This window comes from Lissotriton vulgaris, chromosome 6 (assembly GCF_964263255.1).
Source record: "Lissotriton vulgaris chromosome 6, aLisVul1.2, whole genome shotgun sequence".
Classification (NCBI taxonomy): domain Eukaryota; kingdom Metazoa; phylum Chordata; class Amphibia; order Caudata; family Salamandridae; genus Lissotriton; species Lissotriton vulgaris.
This window is the reverse complement of record NC_141694.1, coordinates 1,362,990,597-1,363,006,680: the sequence shown is the minus strand read 5'-3', so window position 1 is coordinate 1,363,006,680 and position 16,084 is coordinate 1,362,990,597.

Sequence of the window (16,084 nt, the reverse complement as noted above, 5' to 3'; positions counted from 1 at the left end):
CTAAACGCAGGCTCCCCCTCATAAATGAGAATCTGGGCGACCTTATGACAACTTTGCCACCATCTTTTGCAGAGCAGTGTGAGAATGCTCTGGTTGATGGCTTTCCCCTCTTTGATTCTTCTGCCCCCGTGGATGGGGGTCCTTGCGCTGTTGCTGGCAGCATTAACGGGGGTTTGAATGAAGGGGGGGCTTTGATTGTTGATGATGCAGATAACACTGAAGCTCACTCGCCTGGTATTGAAAGGCAGCCAAGCAGAGAAAAGGTGCACCTAAGAGCCGTTACGTGAAACTTTCCAAACAGAGGAAAAATCAAATGCCACCCGCTCCTAATCCTTCTCAAATAGACTTTGAATCATGGGATCATTGGAATTGCATTAGTGAGCAGCTAAGTAACCTACTTGATTCTAAACTTTGCCCTGTTCTTGAGTGCGTTGAAGTCATCGAGAACCAATTGTGTGTCCGTAGTAGCAAACACAAAGTTTTGGGTCCTCTGAAGGAGGTGGAACCTTTGAAAGAACAAGTATGTTCAAATCAGGGTGGATCTGAGCCCTTAGTGCAACAAGTACTTCATCTGGCCTAGATGCTAGGGGTTCTCTGGCCAGCGGTGACTCTATTGTGCAGCCTGGGAGCTGACTTACTGGTTACTGTACTGGCCAGGAGGCCAGAAGTGGTGGCCCCTCAAGAGAGGTAGGTGCCTCAAAAACTATGCGGACAATTATGACTTCATCAGATTGTTCTATGTCTCGCCTTCCTCTTATTTACATGTCTCCTGCTTCATGCCTGTATGCGGTCACTTTAGTAAATGTCCCTAGCCTGCCCCCTGGTGTTACTGAATCTAGGAAAGATATCTGGAACAAAGTTTTATATTGGTTGAATAACAATTTTAAGCCCACACAGAATTTGTATAATGGCATTATTTTTGTGTGTAAGGTAAGGGGAGACTTGCCCCCTACGCCGCCAGTTCCAGGAGATTGTATTATTGCCAACTTCCGGAACCCCAAAATTGCCGCTGAAATCCTGTCCCAGGCTAGGTTCCGAATATTGAATTTTGAGGCAATAAACACTCTTCCCTTGGGTTTTTCTATAGACACCTGGCTCCATCTATGTCCCTGGCCAGTGGTAACAAGTTATATCGTCAGCCTTTGCGACATGACCAGATCTTGCCCAATGCCTCCCAAACTTTGCACAATCACTTCGGGGCAATCAGATACTTTGTGGGAACAGATATGTGGCCCTCGTTGACCTTGTGCATACTGATTGACATAAGGGACCAGTATTTGTTAGTAGCAAAGCATTATCATCAAAAAGCTCGGTCCTGGTGGCAGCCTTAATTTGTCATGTCCACTCTTAGCTTTTTCAGATTTAAGGCAGGGTTCCCACGAATGGGATGAGACTCAACCTGTTTTGTCTACCGCTTCATGTGGCTCGTTTTCATCCTTAGTTACATGCCCGCCTGGCAGTAAAAACGTAATTAGGGGGTAACATAAGGTCGACAATAGGGTGGGTAGCCAGCTGCTGCTACCCATTTCTAGTGTTGTATCTTAGATAAAACCTTACAACTAATCCTCACCCTCATTTTCGTAGCTGGAACATTGCTAGTTTGTCTCCAAAATTGTCCAATAAAGAATGGTGTAATTTCGTTAAAGCTTATGACATTGTTTTTATATGAAACATGGGCACAGGAGGAAATTTGCCCTGAAGGATATACTTATTTTTTTCTCCCTGCATCTCCTACTACTGCAGGGTGTGCCAGGGGTAGCCTAGCCGCATGGTTTAAGGTGAGACTTGGTGGTACAATTGTACCTATCATGCCTGTAGGGAACTATATGCAAGTTTTTAAATTAAGGTGGGGTCCTACATTTTGTGTAATAATGATCAATTTCTATAATAATGATTTTTCAGGCAAGAAAAATGTAATCTTAAGGGGACTGTGTACGCAAATCGAAGGGCTGTAGACTGAACATGTGTCATCCTGGGGTCCTTTAAACCCAATTTTGGCAGGAGACTTTAATGCATGCCAAATTTCACCTGATCTAGATGAATTAAGTTATTCAGACCAGGAGAACAGATATAACAAGGGACGGCTATTGTATGCTTTTTTTGTTTGTTTGCTCTCCCATAATCTAGTTTGTTTTACTGTCCCTTTTGCCACAAGCAATGTTCCAACTTTTATTGGCAGGGGTCGTGGCTCTGAAAGAGATTATATCTTTGTTTCACCATGCATGAATTCCCTAGCTATAGATGGGAGCGTTCTTGTTTCAATTTTTAGTGATCATAACCCACTGGCCCACATGATTGGCATAAAAACAGGGGTAAACCGAAAAAAGAGTGGGCAGCCTTTGACCAATAAAAACTAGGGTCAAAGGCTTGTTTGGCACTGTGCCAATATGCATAGTGTATTGGAACAGGTGATTTGTGGTGGAACTAATTCTGTGGATGAATGTGTGTCTAGTTCATCAGGCCCTTCTGACATTGTGTTTAGCATTGTTGAGTTTATTGTGCACATTAGAGCCCTACTATCCAAGCCTTTGCATTCTAATATTCGTTTTGCAAAATCTTGGTTTAACAAAGCATGTAGGTTGGCCAATGATAAGTTGCGATGGGCCCTGAAGCAAATACCAACTGATCAGGGGTTGATTGCCACCTTTAGAAGTAAATATTCCTTGGCTCAGAAAAAGAGAAAAGGCGAAATTAGAGAGAAAAAGTGGGAAGACCTGGTCAATATATGTAAGTTGGGAGATACCCAGGCCTTTTGGAAATCAGTGCGTGTGGCTCTTACCCCTGGAGATTTTCCGGACTTGGTGGGTACCTATATTACTCCTGACAGATGGGTGGAACATTTTAGCCTTATATACAAATCCAATACATTTTGCAATGTGGATGGGCTGGTGGATGTCCCCCTGCCACTGAATGTAACTTTTCAGCCGAGGAAGTGGCCAGGGTCATACAAAATTGTTAACCTAAATAGGCCCAGAATTTGGTCATTTTGCTAGCTAATGTTTTTAATTCTGTTTGCATGGTTGGGGTTCTCCTCTCTTGGCATCAATCCATTATCGTACCAGTCCATAAAAAAGTGTCAAAGCAGGATCCTAAGTGCTATCGGCCAATTTCTCTTTAAGTTTCCTCTACCAAATTAATTGGCCGCATTATTCTGGATCGTCTGCTTGAGTGGACTTCTAATAGAAATATTATTTCTTCTCTCCAGTACGGCTTTAAGAAGAGCTTTGGCACTATCGAACAGTGCCTACATTTGCACTTATTTCCAAATATAAATAAGACAAGGGAGGGTCCTTGCAATTGGCGTTCATTGATGTTTCCAACGGTTTCGATTGTGTAAACAGCTCCTCCAAATTATGGGATATTTTATCCTCCATTGGCGCTGGAAGATGGTTTGGTCTCTCTTTTACACCACCTTCATTAGGATTTAAAGGCGGCAGACAGGTATGGGGCAAATGGTGAGTACTTCTCTTTGTTTACTGTAAATTGTGGGGTCAACGGGGGGAGTAATCACCCAAATTCTGTTTCTGTTATATATTAACAATCTTGAGATTGCACTTGTCAACGAGGGGGCTGATGTACCTATAGTTAGGAATAAACTTATTCCTCCACTTCTTTACGCAGATGATACTGTCCAGTTGGCCAGGACGGCAAATGGCCTTAAATTCCTGATCTCTACCTTTGTGACGTTTATGAACCAACTGGATCAGCAGACTAACTTTACAAAGACTTATCTTATGGTCTGTGGCCATAACAATACCAAGACATGCTGAATCCATATAGGGGTTAAGCTTATAGAGTGAGTGCATCACTACCCGTATTTGGGGCTGATGTTTGATGAGGCATGCACTTGGTCTGCTTGTACTGGGGGCAGGATTAGCTGCTACACTAGTGCGGTTGACTCCATATTTTCATTAGCTGCCATAATAGGAGGTAAACCAATCACCTGAACCTTGGAGATTTGGGAATTGAAGTGCATATGGTGCAGGAGTTTGTGGACACAGGGACACTACTAGTGCACAAGCTGAAGAGAATAGACTTCGTCGGAGGGTCCTCCATCAACTCCGCTCTTTGTTGCCCTTCAGTAGCTCGATTTGAAGTAAGTAGAGGACCAATTAAAGTTAGCTCTATTGTTGTTGTGGTGCGCTGTTTGGTCAAATGAGGTGACAGGCGTTAATCGTTCTAATATATAAACTGCCTCTCTTGCCATTTTGGTCCCAATATGCCCTGGATTAGGTATATCAGGGAGACTGCCAGTGAACTTGAATGTTCATATATTCATGAGAGACCCAAAGGTATTACAACACGGGACAAAAAGTGGTTAAAAGAATGTTATTATCCCACAAGTAGGAGCAGAGGGAGAGGGAGGAAGATATAAATCTTATGTTAAGGAGTAATCTATCCTTCAAACTACAGCATCTGTAGCCCCTTATTTATTGGATGTTCAGAATACGTGGGAGCAAATGCTTTTAAGTGCTTTAGAACAGGCTCATTAAGATGGCTGTTGTTTTTACCTCAGGTCCAATTCTCACCCTCTGAGATTCTGATTTACCCTTGTGAAGAGATATCCCCAGACACTCTTGCACATTGTCTTTTTCTGTGGTTTATATCAACATTTTACCAAAAGATTTTTACTTCAATTGTTAAGAAAATACAAGTTTAGTAAGTGCAGGGTTGTGCTAATCTTTCTTCAGTGATTAGAAGGCTTGTTGGTGCTTTTCACACGCAAAGCCATGTTGTTTTTGTTTGGGTATGTGTTTAATTATCTTTCAATTGTTGTATTTGTATATCATTTTTAACTTGTACGCATGATATTTTAAATACTTTTTAATTTTATGTAAGTTGCATTTTATATTGTACATGTGCTATCTTTTATGATCTGTTTTCTGCAAGATTGAATAGACAATTGAATTGAATTGACCCTGACAACGATTGTGTTTGTAACCTGAGTGGGGCTTCCACACCCTCCTCAAACAATATTCTGATTTCTTGCATTGGTATTCACTGGTGGGATCCCGTACTTATGTTTCTGCAGTGCCACTCTGTTATTTGTGTCAAACTAAAAATCCCATATAAATAATTTACCATCAGATTCAACTCTTTTGAAATTGTCCTTGATTGGCTGTTTTCTCGTTTTCCATATTTAATCCCTGACTCGCATTTGCTCCACCTATGACATTTGCTTCAGAAGATGGAGCTGAAGCTTAGCAACATTGACCTCAAGTTGAGGAAGCTCTGCAACGAGAGGGTGACCTTGGAAAAGGGGGCCACAAAAGTGAACTTTCAAATGCTCTCAGAGCCGTATGCGGAGGTCCACTGGATGCAGGAGGGCAGTAACCCTGAGGAGGAAGTGGTGGATGTGGAGGAAGAGGAGGAGGAAGAGAAAGTAGATGATATGGCCACGGGCCCAGAGGTACAGCAGGAGGAAGAAGAGAACCTGCCTTCAGGAGCAAGGTCCTGATGGCGGTACAATGTGTCCTCCACCAGCCTGTCCCCTGAGGAGCTGCAGGACAGGCAGGGTGTGAGGGAGCTTACACTGCAGCTGTCCAAATTGCAACTTGGAGAAAAAGAAGGCTGAGAGTGCCAAGGAGGTAAGAAAAATCTTGTTAGCTCATGATATGAGTCTTAAAGAGCTGGACCTAAAGGCCAACCAGCACACCCAGTCCAGCAGCAATAATCCAGAGTCCAGTGGAGACAGAGGGTCAACATCCCCAAGGATCTGGTGCGGGGGATGACTTCAACAAGAAATTTGAGTCATATGAATTAGTTCTAGAAAGGCACAGGGTTTATGAGGAGGATTGGAAAGAAAGCCTCTCGGGGTATATACCTAGTGAGGGGAGGGATTCACTGCTAGCCCCTGGGAAGGGTGTCAGGATGAAATACCCACTCATGAATGAAACTTTTGTCCAAGTGTGGTCATGCCCTTGAAAAGTAGAAAAGTACAGGTTAAAGGTTGTGGGCAGCCATGAGCTGTCAAGTCAGTCCTGGGTGGATTTCTCCAAGAAGACACTGGATGGTTGGGTGAAGGGTATTAATATGAGTGGCAATGATGAGCTCTGAAATTTTATTTTTATGGAGCACATGTTCAGTCATTGTTTTGCAGAGCTGCGCCAACACCTTGTCGATTCTAATCTCACTGTCTACAGTGAGCTTGCCAAGGAAGAGGAACTATGGCTCAGCATCAAGATCCTGGGGAATGTATTGGAGGGGGAGGATCAACAAATGGGTGGAAGGAGTCCTCACCATAAGAAAGAGGGGAGGGACTAAAATAAAAATAAGGAGTCCTCAAAAGACCCTCAAAACGGTTCTCAGGGGAATGATTCTAATTCCTAACCTGACCATAAGATTAGTGGTTTTCCTGATATAAAGCCCTCAGGACGTTTCTTTCCCAAATGCTAAGAATGCTATGGGAAACAGCCATTACAACGCTGCTGTTTACACGCATGTCAGTACAACGCAAACGTTACACCGCATGCTTCATTACAACGCGTAGACTTTACTGAGCATATTTTACTACGTATATGCTTTCACCAGACGTGCCTTTCCAACTAATTTAGCTATAAAGGTATGTATGGTAAAAGCATATGCGTAGTCAAAAACGTATATGCATATGCGTGGAAACAGCTGTGTTGGTAGGCAATCCATGTCATTAGAGGAAATTAAAAGACTCTTCTACTTCCTCACAACGTGGACAGCCCCCCCCCCCCCCACACACACAGATGAGCTACCTGCACTGCACAAATCGTGAGGAGAGGTAAGGGGGATTGGCCCTGGGGAGGCAGGGAAGGTCGTGCAGGGGTAGTGTTTTAGGGTTTAGGGCAGGGAAAGGACTGGAGGCCAGAGGGGGTCGCGTGGGATAAGGTTTTAGGGTAGGGGAAAGGTATTTATTTTTAGGATTGCAGGCCGGGGGTAGAGTGCGCAAGGGACCGGGAAGGGTCAGGGAAACCTTTTGCACACATATACTTTTATCAATCATGCTTTTACAACCAATTTTGTTTTAAAGGTATGTGTGGTAAAGGCATATTTGTTGAAAAAAGGATGCGTGGTAAAGGTTTACATTACAACGGAATGCAATGTAAAGTCATTCAACCGAGTGCTACAGGGCCAGGAACATTAAAGGGAACCCCCACTGACTAAAAGTGTAGCACTTGGGGTGGTTACCACAGTTAGAATGGGGAGTGCAGAGGTTACCCTAGTGTCCCTGGGTGACAAAGACAAGAAGCCAAAGACCCATATGCCTAGTAATACTAAGACATATAAGCAGTGGGTCACTATCAATAGTTAGAGTGTGGAGGCCCTGAGAGACAAGGGAGCCAGTATGATTTTCTTCTTGAAAATAAAAAATAAAATGCCCCGCTTGCCATGGGAGTCAAATCCCATGGTGAAGGGGGCATTATTCCACTTTTACTGTTCTTCACTGCCAGGATTTGCCAGGCGGTGACGGACAGTAACAAAAATGGCTAACCATATTCATGGATTCAGGCTCATGAACTTGAGCGTAAATAGTGTGTACGTTCCCTACATACTGCTTAATTGGGGTCTGACTAACTGGATTAGTGACTCTTGATTCAATAAAAGTGTTGAGCCAACCTACATAACATCTGATTGAACAGCACTAGTACAGTATTGGCAATTTGGTCATTTCTAACACACACCAACTTCTCTAAGCAGCAGTTAAAAGAAAAGGGGGATTACCTTTTCTTGCTCATTCGTTCTGTCCCCAGAGTGCTTGCAGCTTTCTGTTTGCCCATATTGATTTAAAAAGTAACACCAGCAGTCGGGGAATTGATTATCCAAAATAAAATAAAAGAGATCAGGCCTCGCCCACCCTCTCTACGGCTGCATGCGTTGCCCTGGAACCTATTATCTCCATTAGGGAATGAATGTGAGCGTAACATTCTATGCTATGAATTTTACCCTACTACGCCTCCTGCCCTACTTCTTGGTGCAATAAAGTGATAAAAAGAATGGTTGAATTAATCTGTCAATGGTGATCACTTCGGCCAATGCTCTGCTACACATGACCTCTTTATTTCTTCTGAATTGTCCCTCCATTACCACATGTGCTGTGCATCAACCCATTATCCGCATTCTCTTGCTATTCTCCTTGAGCTCCGCTCTTCCGTGCTCTACTCTTAAAATCCTGGATAATCCAATCTGTACCCAAGACTCTATTCTTCCCTGATCATTAGAATCCTGTCCCAGTCGATTTACACAGCATGCCAAGCTTGCCCTGCACCCTCATCACTCTGCTCCACTAGTCATTCTCCCTTTTTGCTTTGCTTCCGTAGTCCTACACCCCACCCCAATCTTCTAAATACATTCCCTCCCCGCAGCCAAGGGAACGCAGTTGTTGTCAACCACTACTTTATTTCTGCTCTTAGATGTAGCTCTAATTTTACTGTGCTTTGGGGCTTGCTCCTATGTCACAGTATATCTATGAGTAACCGTATTGCGACAAGGATGACTACTGGAAATTTAAAACATGTCACACAACTTTTTATCCAGTTGTTGGACTACAAGGAAAGCCAGAAATAAAAAACCTACAGGTTCCACTAGGTGGTCGCTATGTGAATATACTTTCTTCGACCCTCTGTGAAATATACTCCGATTAATGTATTCCCATCAAAACATGGAGCCTGGTCTTTTTCCTGTCCTATTATGTTAATACTAAAAATAATAATAATAATACATTTTATAAAGCGCCTGGTTACACTGAGGTCAATGTGTCCCCGCGCTGTGATGTGGCTAGCAACAATTAATCAGGCATGTCTTCCCCCCCAGCTTCTCAAATGCGAACCTTCTCACTCTCTAACCAGAGGGTAGAGGTAGGTTTTAAGTTGTTTCCAAAAAATGCGTTCCAAAGCCTCTCATCGCATTTCGGGTGGTAGTCTGATCCAATGTTGAGCAGCTTGAACTCAGAAGGAGCGCCCACCCATCCGAGCTGTTCTAAACGTAGGAACTTTCATCAGCCCTTTCCCGGAAGATCTCAACTCGCGCTCAGGGATATACGGGCTCAGCAGTTCCAAAAGATAAGGTGGCCCCTTCCCCTGCATGATGCGATGACTAATCAGCAGGGTTTTATAGAGCACCCGTTCTTTAATCGGCAGCCAGTGAAGAGATTCCAGGGCTTTTTTTGATGACTCTCTTTTTGGCAACATCAAAATCATTCGGGCAGTCGCATTCTGTATACGCTGAAGCCTGGTGATACATCTGACATTGGCTCCCAGGTACAAGACGTTACCATAATCCAACCTAGATGTAACAAGAGCATGGACCAGGGCTTTCCTGGCCGAAGTAGGGAGTAGGTCAAGTGTTTTCCGCATATTTCTCAGGATACCGAAGCATTGTCCTGCCACACGTCTAGTATGGTGCTCGAAGGAGATTTTGCTAGATACCCAAATTCCTGACTTGTTTGCTGGGAGAGGGTACAGGCCCCAGTACCTGCGGCCACCATGCCGATGTCCACACAGATGGTGCGTTCCCCACCACCAGCACCTCCGTCTTGCTTCCGTTTAATTTCAAGCAATTATTGGCCATCCAAGCCGCTGTAGCTTTTAAGCACATCGAGAAGTTATTGGCTGCTGCCCCATCTGACTGGGCGAGAGACACCACGAGTTGGGTGTCATCAGCATAGGTTACTACTTGCACCCCAAACCTTTCAGTAATCTCTGCTATTGGTGTTACATAGAGATTAAAAAGGGTGGGGCTCAAGCTAGACCCTTGGGGCACTCCCTGATTCAGCCTGATACTCTTCGACCGGTGGGGTCCCTGGGCTACTTGAAAGCTGCCTCTCACTCCCCTTTTTTCAGACACTGCAGCAAGATGTGGTGTGCTACAGTGTCGAAAGCAGCGCTGAAGTCCAAAAGGATCAGCACTGTAGTGTGGCCTTCATCCACCAGCATGCGTATAGTTTCTGTTGACAGGAGTAAGGCGGATTCAGTCGAGTAGGACGCCCGGAAGCCTGATTGGGTTGGGTGAAGAAGTTTACATGTTTCGATGTGTTCCGTCAGTTGCTTATTAACAACTTTCTCTGCAATTTTAGAGAAATAGGGGAGAAGAGAGATTGGGCACAAGTTATCTAACTGCTCCGCACTAATGTTAGGTTTTTTCTTGAGCGGGAGTACCACTGCCTCTTTCCAGGCTGACGGACACTCCCCGACCCAAATGAAAGATCCAACAGATGGCGCATGTGGGGTTCCAGCATATTTATACTTTCCCTAAGTATTCTCGCGGGCGCCGGGTCATTGGGGGAGCCCGATTTAATTTTGGACGCTATGTCAATTAGGATATCCTGCTGGGGAGTACTAAAGGATTCTAGTAGCTAAGTGCCATTGGATTTTGAACCTCAGAGGTGAAAACCAAGGGGCATCCAATCCAGAACATCTATTCTCCACCCAAACATATTTGCAGGGGAACAGATAACTTGGCACGCGAGTAGGGGTATTCCTTCAGTGACCTATTACTTTGCCACTACACCATGCAGGAGAAGGAGCTGAATCAGAAAAAACAGTAGACCTTATGAGTAACAACTACTCTTATTGGTTGCACAGCTTTCTGCAAAGAAGTGCAACACTCACTCACTGGGGCGACTCCACTTGAATATTTATTAACCACAATGGGTTTAGGCTAGAAGTGTCCAATGTAAGTCCAGATTCATGCCACAAAACACTTGCATATAATTAATATAAATGAAGCTCATTGGTGTAGAGGTTATCCAGCAAATCCTGGCATTGAGTCAGCTCTTCTGTACCTGCATTTGACGCCCTGATGTTGTGTGATGTGATCGGCATCACCCTAGCATGGTTTGTTATACTGGAACACTGTGCCTCCTTATATAAGCAGACTGAAAAATAATAAAAAATATACTTCTGATATTAAATATCATGTCCTGAAAAAGACATCAACATCTAAGTATCTCATGGCTGTGAAAAACATAACCTGCAGTAGAATGACACAGAGAGCAATAAGTAAGGGTAGTTTGCCACATGGCATTGACGATGCTTGTGGCTGATAAACGTTAGCGACTGACACCACAAATTTGGTCAACACAGCTTGTTAATTGTGGACACGGAATTTAAATTGAAGTTTTCTCTGAGAATTAGTAAATAAAATAGAAATTAACACACACATTTGCTAGCTCTCTCTGCCTTGCTCATACCAAGTACCAATATTCCAGTCAAGCGTTGCTTGGTAGATATGACTTTTGGGCGCCTGGTGTAGTCCCCTGCAAACTATGGAAAATCTTCAGTACTGGTGGTTCCTAATCCCTTAGAGGGTCTTTGCTCTACTCAGTGTATTTGTTTATCAATGAAGTGGCCAGCCAAGTGAAATTTTCGTGCCTGCTCACAAACTTTTTCAGAGGAGCGCTGCTGCTATTTTTTTCCTTCTTGTCAGTGATTAATAGGTGAATCACTGGCAAATCAAAATATATTGAAATACTGTTACATGGGATAAAAAAGCGAGATTCCTCAGAACACAATACACTAACTGAATTGATGCAAAGGTTCATATTTATTTAAAGAGAGAATAATGAGTAATATCAACACCCCCGCTCACCCTTCTTAGAAAGCAGATGTTGGACTGGAAACTCTATGAAGTTCAAATATATATCTCTTTTTGCAGGTCAGTGAACTTGAAGATAATAGACATGTTACCCATTCAGATGTGGTGGTTAAGCACCATGTGCCACCTATAGTCTGCTTGGGTACACCCTTGTAGTCCAGAAGCATGGTCTAATATTAATATTATGGTAATCCAACCAGTCTCACAGGCTTCAGAATCTTAGAACACAAAAGATTATTTTCCCATCCATTTGCCTGAAGAGCACAATTTATTGGTAAATATTCGTACTGCGCATCTGAAATGTAGAGTTGTAATTGAAAAGGGAGAATAATGTCAATGATCATGGCGAGTAGGTGTGTGTTATTTGATGATAACAAACAAATACATTCTGACCTAAGGATAACAAAGCAAAGTTCCAGCACAATGCAGAAACTGTTTCCTCAAATATCTCCCATGCTACTCATACCAAATGCTTCTACAATAAAGTAGTTGATTTCTTTTAGTGTCCCAGAATTTAGATAACTATATTCTTTCTCTAACCACCCAGAAATCAAAGAGAGCCCTGTGAGTTAACTCTACTCAGAGTTGAGTCATAATAAACCAACCACTGTGACACCAGTAAGCCCCTAGCTGACTGAAGCAAAAGTTGGATATCTTGAATAAAGTCCACCTCGGTGTAGTTATTACGCCATTTACTCATACTATTCCCCCCCTTCACAACTTCTCCTTCATAGAGCGCTAAAGAAAGTAACTGCTGCATCACTCATGAAAAAACCTCATTTATAGGCTTCAGTAAGTTTGGTAATTTAACAGCAATCAACTTTGGAACTGCCCGAAAACGGCCCAGGGGAAATTCATGGGTAAATGTGCCAAAAAAGTGCAAGGGGCAACACTCCAATTATAATTTTGCTAAAACTCTGAGCAGCATCCGACACAGTTAACAATATGATTTGATTCAGCATCTCCAAGATCATTAAAGTTAGGAATTCATCTCAGGTTCTTCAAATCTTCCAAGTATATATTCCCAAAAGGTTAGACTGGACAAGTTCCACACTTTTATTCCAAAGCCCCTGAAATGTAGATTGCTAATGTATTTATTGCCTTGCATGATTAATACGTACGTCTGAATGTTGCTTTAATTAATTTGTAAATGTTGGCGAGTTAACCTAATGCTGGTGAAACAAAAAAAATGTTAAGACTAGTAAGTCACAAGTTGACTCATGTAAAGCCTAAAGAAAATTCCATCTTTAGGGCTAAGCCTGAGCAATTAATTGTCTTTGGTACTTAGGAATTTGCTACGTTTATTGTGCTCCTTCGGAGTAGAACACTGCAAGATCACGAATGTTGCTAACTTTTCTACTTTGTCAAAGGCGTGTCTAAAATGTGGCCTTAGCACAATTTATGTTGCATACATTGTTAATAGTACACAAAATGGTCCTGATTAAGTCATTCCTTGCAGGAAAGAGTTGGTTTTCTCCTCGATAATTCCATTATACACAAAAAATAGCTCTGTGGAAGGTAATTGGGGAAAGAACATGAAAACAATTTTCAACATGGCTTGTATTGATTAGAGTGAATATTTGCTCTCTGTTCAGTAAAACTTTCCCCTAACAAAGTTGAAGTTAAAGCGGGAAGGTCTACAAGCTTCAAGGAGGGTGCAAATTCGGAATATCAAAAGATTCTGCTCAAAACAAATCTTTGCAGAAGCCTACTCAATGTCAATTTAACAGATTTTTTGCCAAATGGATCTGCAAAAAATAGATGATGTAGACATTTTCTCTTGATGAAAACGTTACTATGGGACCCCTAATTGTCGCAAAGAACACTGAGCATCGCCTCTCCTCCTTTCCACAAGTAGAAAACACCTGAGTGAACTACACAGTGCCCATTATGCATTTCTTTGCCTGTCCAGTGGTCTAAGAAATATATATATATATATTCAAAGCAGCGAAAATTGAACATTGGTTTACAGTGGCATCAAATGTCAGATGCATGTTACTTGCTATACAAGCATTATACATTCGCTGCATCCTGTAGCACCACATAGCTATGCTCTGCTCGTGCAACTCCACCATCAGACTGCTTTCCATGGAGAGATGTAACACTGTCAGGGTGCGTGCTCAACCCTGACTGCTGAATTAATGCCTGCAGCATCCCTCACCATCAATAAGGCCAAACCCCGAGAACTGTTTGCTTTAGATGTGCTAATAGCTAAGCAGTTTATTAGACCACTGCACAGAGGTGGCAACTGTTGGAGGGACATAACAATATTACCTCCACTGACCAAAACCTTTTTAAACTTACCTCTACAACATACTCACCTTGTCTTCTGTTTCGCTGTGCACCACGATTTCAAAGTGTATAAGAGTTCAAATATTCTAAATATTCCATATTTATGTATTTTATTGAATTAAATATAATTATATATAACTTAAAACCAATATAATTAAAATCAATACATGAAAATAATTATTATCGGCTAGCATTAGTTTTAAGGGCAACATTGGGATTTGGATAACTTCAAAAAAGAAATAAAAGTAATAGTCATTAGCTAAGGTAAGAGATATCGAAAGAGCTTGGCTTAGGATACTTGTGTTTGAGATCAATATAATTTAATAAAATGTAACTGAATTGAACCAAAATCAATCACAAACACAGTTTAGTGCCAAAGATAGGATTAGCATTATGGGGGGAAACACAATTGGTGTATTGTACAAAATATTACTTTAATTTAACTAAAAAAAACATTGGCTAGCTTTGGCATTAGTTTTGGGGGTAAATGTACCTTAATTTACTTACAATTAATTGAGTTAAAGTAAAAATAATCAAATGTTTGCTATTGGTTAGAGAGAAGGTCGGGACAAGGGGTCAGGGAGAAAATGGTAACTTGAATTGAATTTGCACACCATTTTTGACTTTGCTATTTGTGCACTTTTCTAAATATTGTAGTCCTGGCGGGTGAAGGTTTTCCATGCCTGGGCTGAGATGGGAGATTTGGAATTAACTACACATGCAATATATTATGGACCACTTAATGAGATACTGACTTAGAGTGTGTAAGCAAGGAGAGGGGAAATGCCTTATGCACAAATAACTAAAAGCATTCTGAAAGTCACCACCATGCCTGGCATGCACACTATGAAAACAAATGTGAGGAAACAGTGAAGAACACATCTGTAAAGAAAATGTTTTTATATCCGGGACACATTAATGAACAAGCAGATCAAGCTCCAAGGCTTCACCGAGGTTTCAATCAAAGCACAAAGACCTGGTTTCTAGCCAATCTCTTTGTGCAATGCAACCAACTTTTTTGAAAGACGTCCTTGCACTGGTCTGAAGTAAAAATACAATACTAAATGCATTTTTTTGCAAATGTTTATCATTATGTAGACATGCCATTGAGATATCCATTGTATGATGGTGAAGCAGACTGCTGGGCACTGGTAAAAGTTTACAAAAGTTAAATATTCATATTAAAATTCAGGAAAATATGTCAATCATTACCGACAATTTGATACTGTTATCAGAATTTATGGGGCTTGATGTTTCATGTGAGGCTTAGCTTCTCTCCCTGTGATCACAACAAGAAGTAGAAACCACAATATTTGTTAGCTAATCTTCAAAATGTGCTCCTTCCTTGACATTTGTTTTGTGGGTGGTTTTTTTTTTAAGATCTCTCGGACGGTTGTGATTGTCTGCTCCAAATATGACCATAACAGCTTTTCTCAGTTAGGCTTTTGGAATGGTGACTCTTATGGAACCACTGGTCGTTTCTAGCATCCACTGGGTAATAAAGAGGCTGGTGTGATAGGAACTGGTTATCTCAGTTAGGCTTTTGGAATGGTGACTCTTATGGAACCACTGGTCGTTTCAAGCATCCACTGGGTAATAAAGAGGCTGTTGTGATAGGAACTGGTTATCTACACCTGATTCTACCACTGGTAAATTAATCATGTCAATGAAAGCACCGTCACGATAAGTACAAGAGCAGAGGTCTGAATGGCTTCTGAGTGACTGAGATAGTGACTCTTCAGAGGTGGTCCATAAAGGTCAGAGTGCAGGGGAAAAGCCTGGGAGCTACACCTGAGCAAACAGGATAAGAAAAAAGGCGGTACGGGGATCTATTCGCTTCAGGATTCTTGGTAAGTGGACCTATAATATAGCCTCATAGCCCACTGCTGAGGGCTATACCGGTTGCTAAAAAGGCCCTGAACCCGAATCATAGATCCGAGCCGCAGGCGAGAGCCTATAACGAGGGAGAGGGCATTTAACAACCAGTATAAGTCAGGACAGAAGGGCAATAAGACTAATAGAGCCTTCTACCCACTAAGGGTAGAATATTCAAAATTAACAAGGGAGACACATGCAGACAAAATTGGAATGTTGTATGTAACTCGAGCTTTTACCAGTCACTATAAGCCAGGAGCTACTCCATTGTATTCAATTGAGCTCTCAACATTCAAATGGTATAATGGTAGTTATTGTTCACAACAGGCCTTAATGTGATTGACTCGCATGTCCT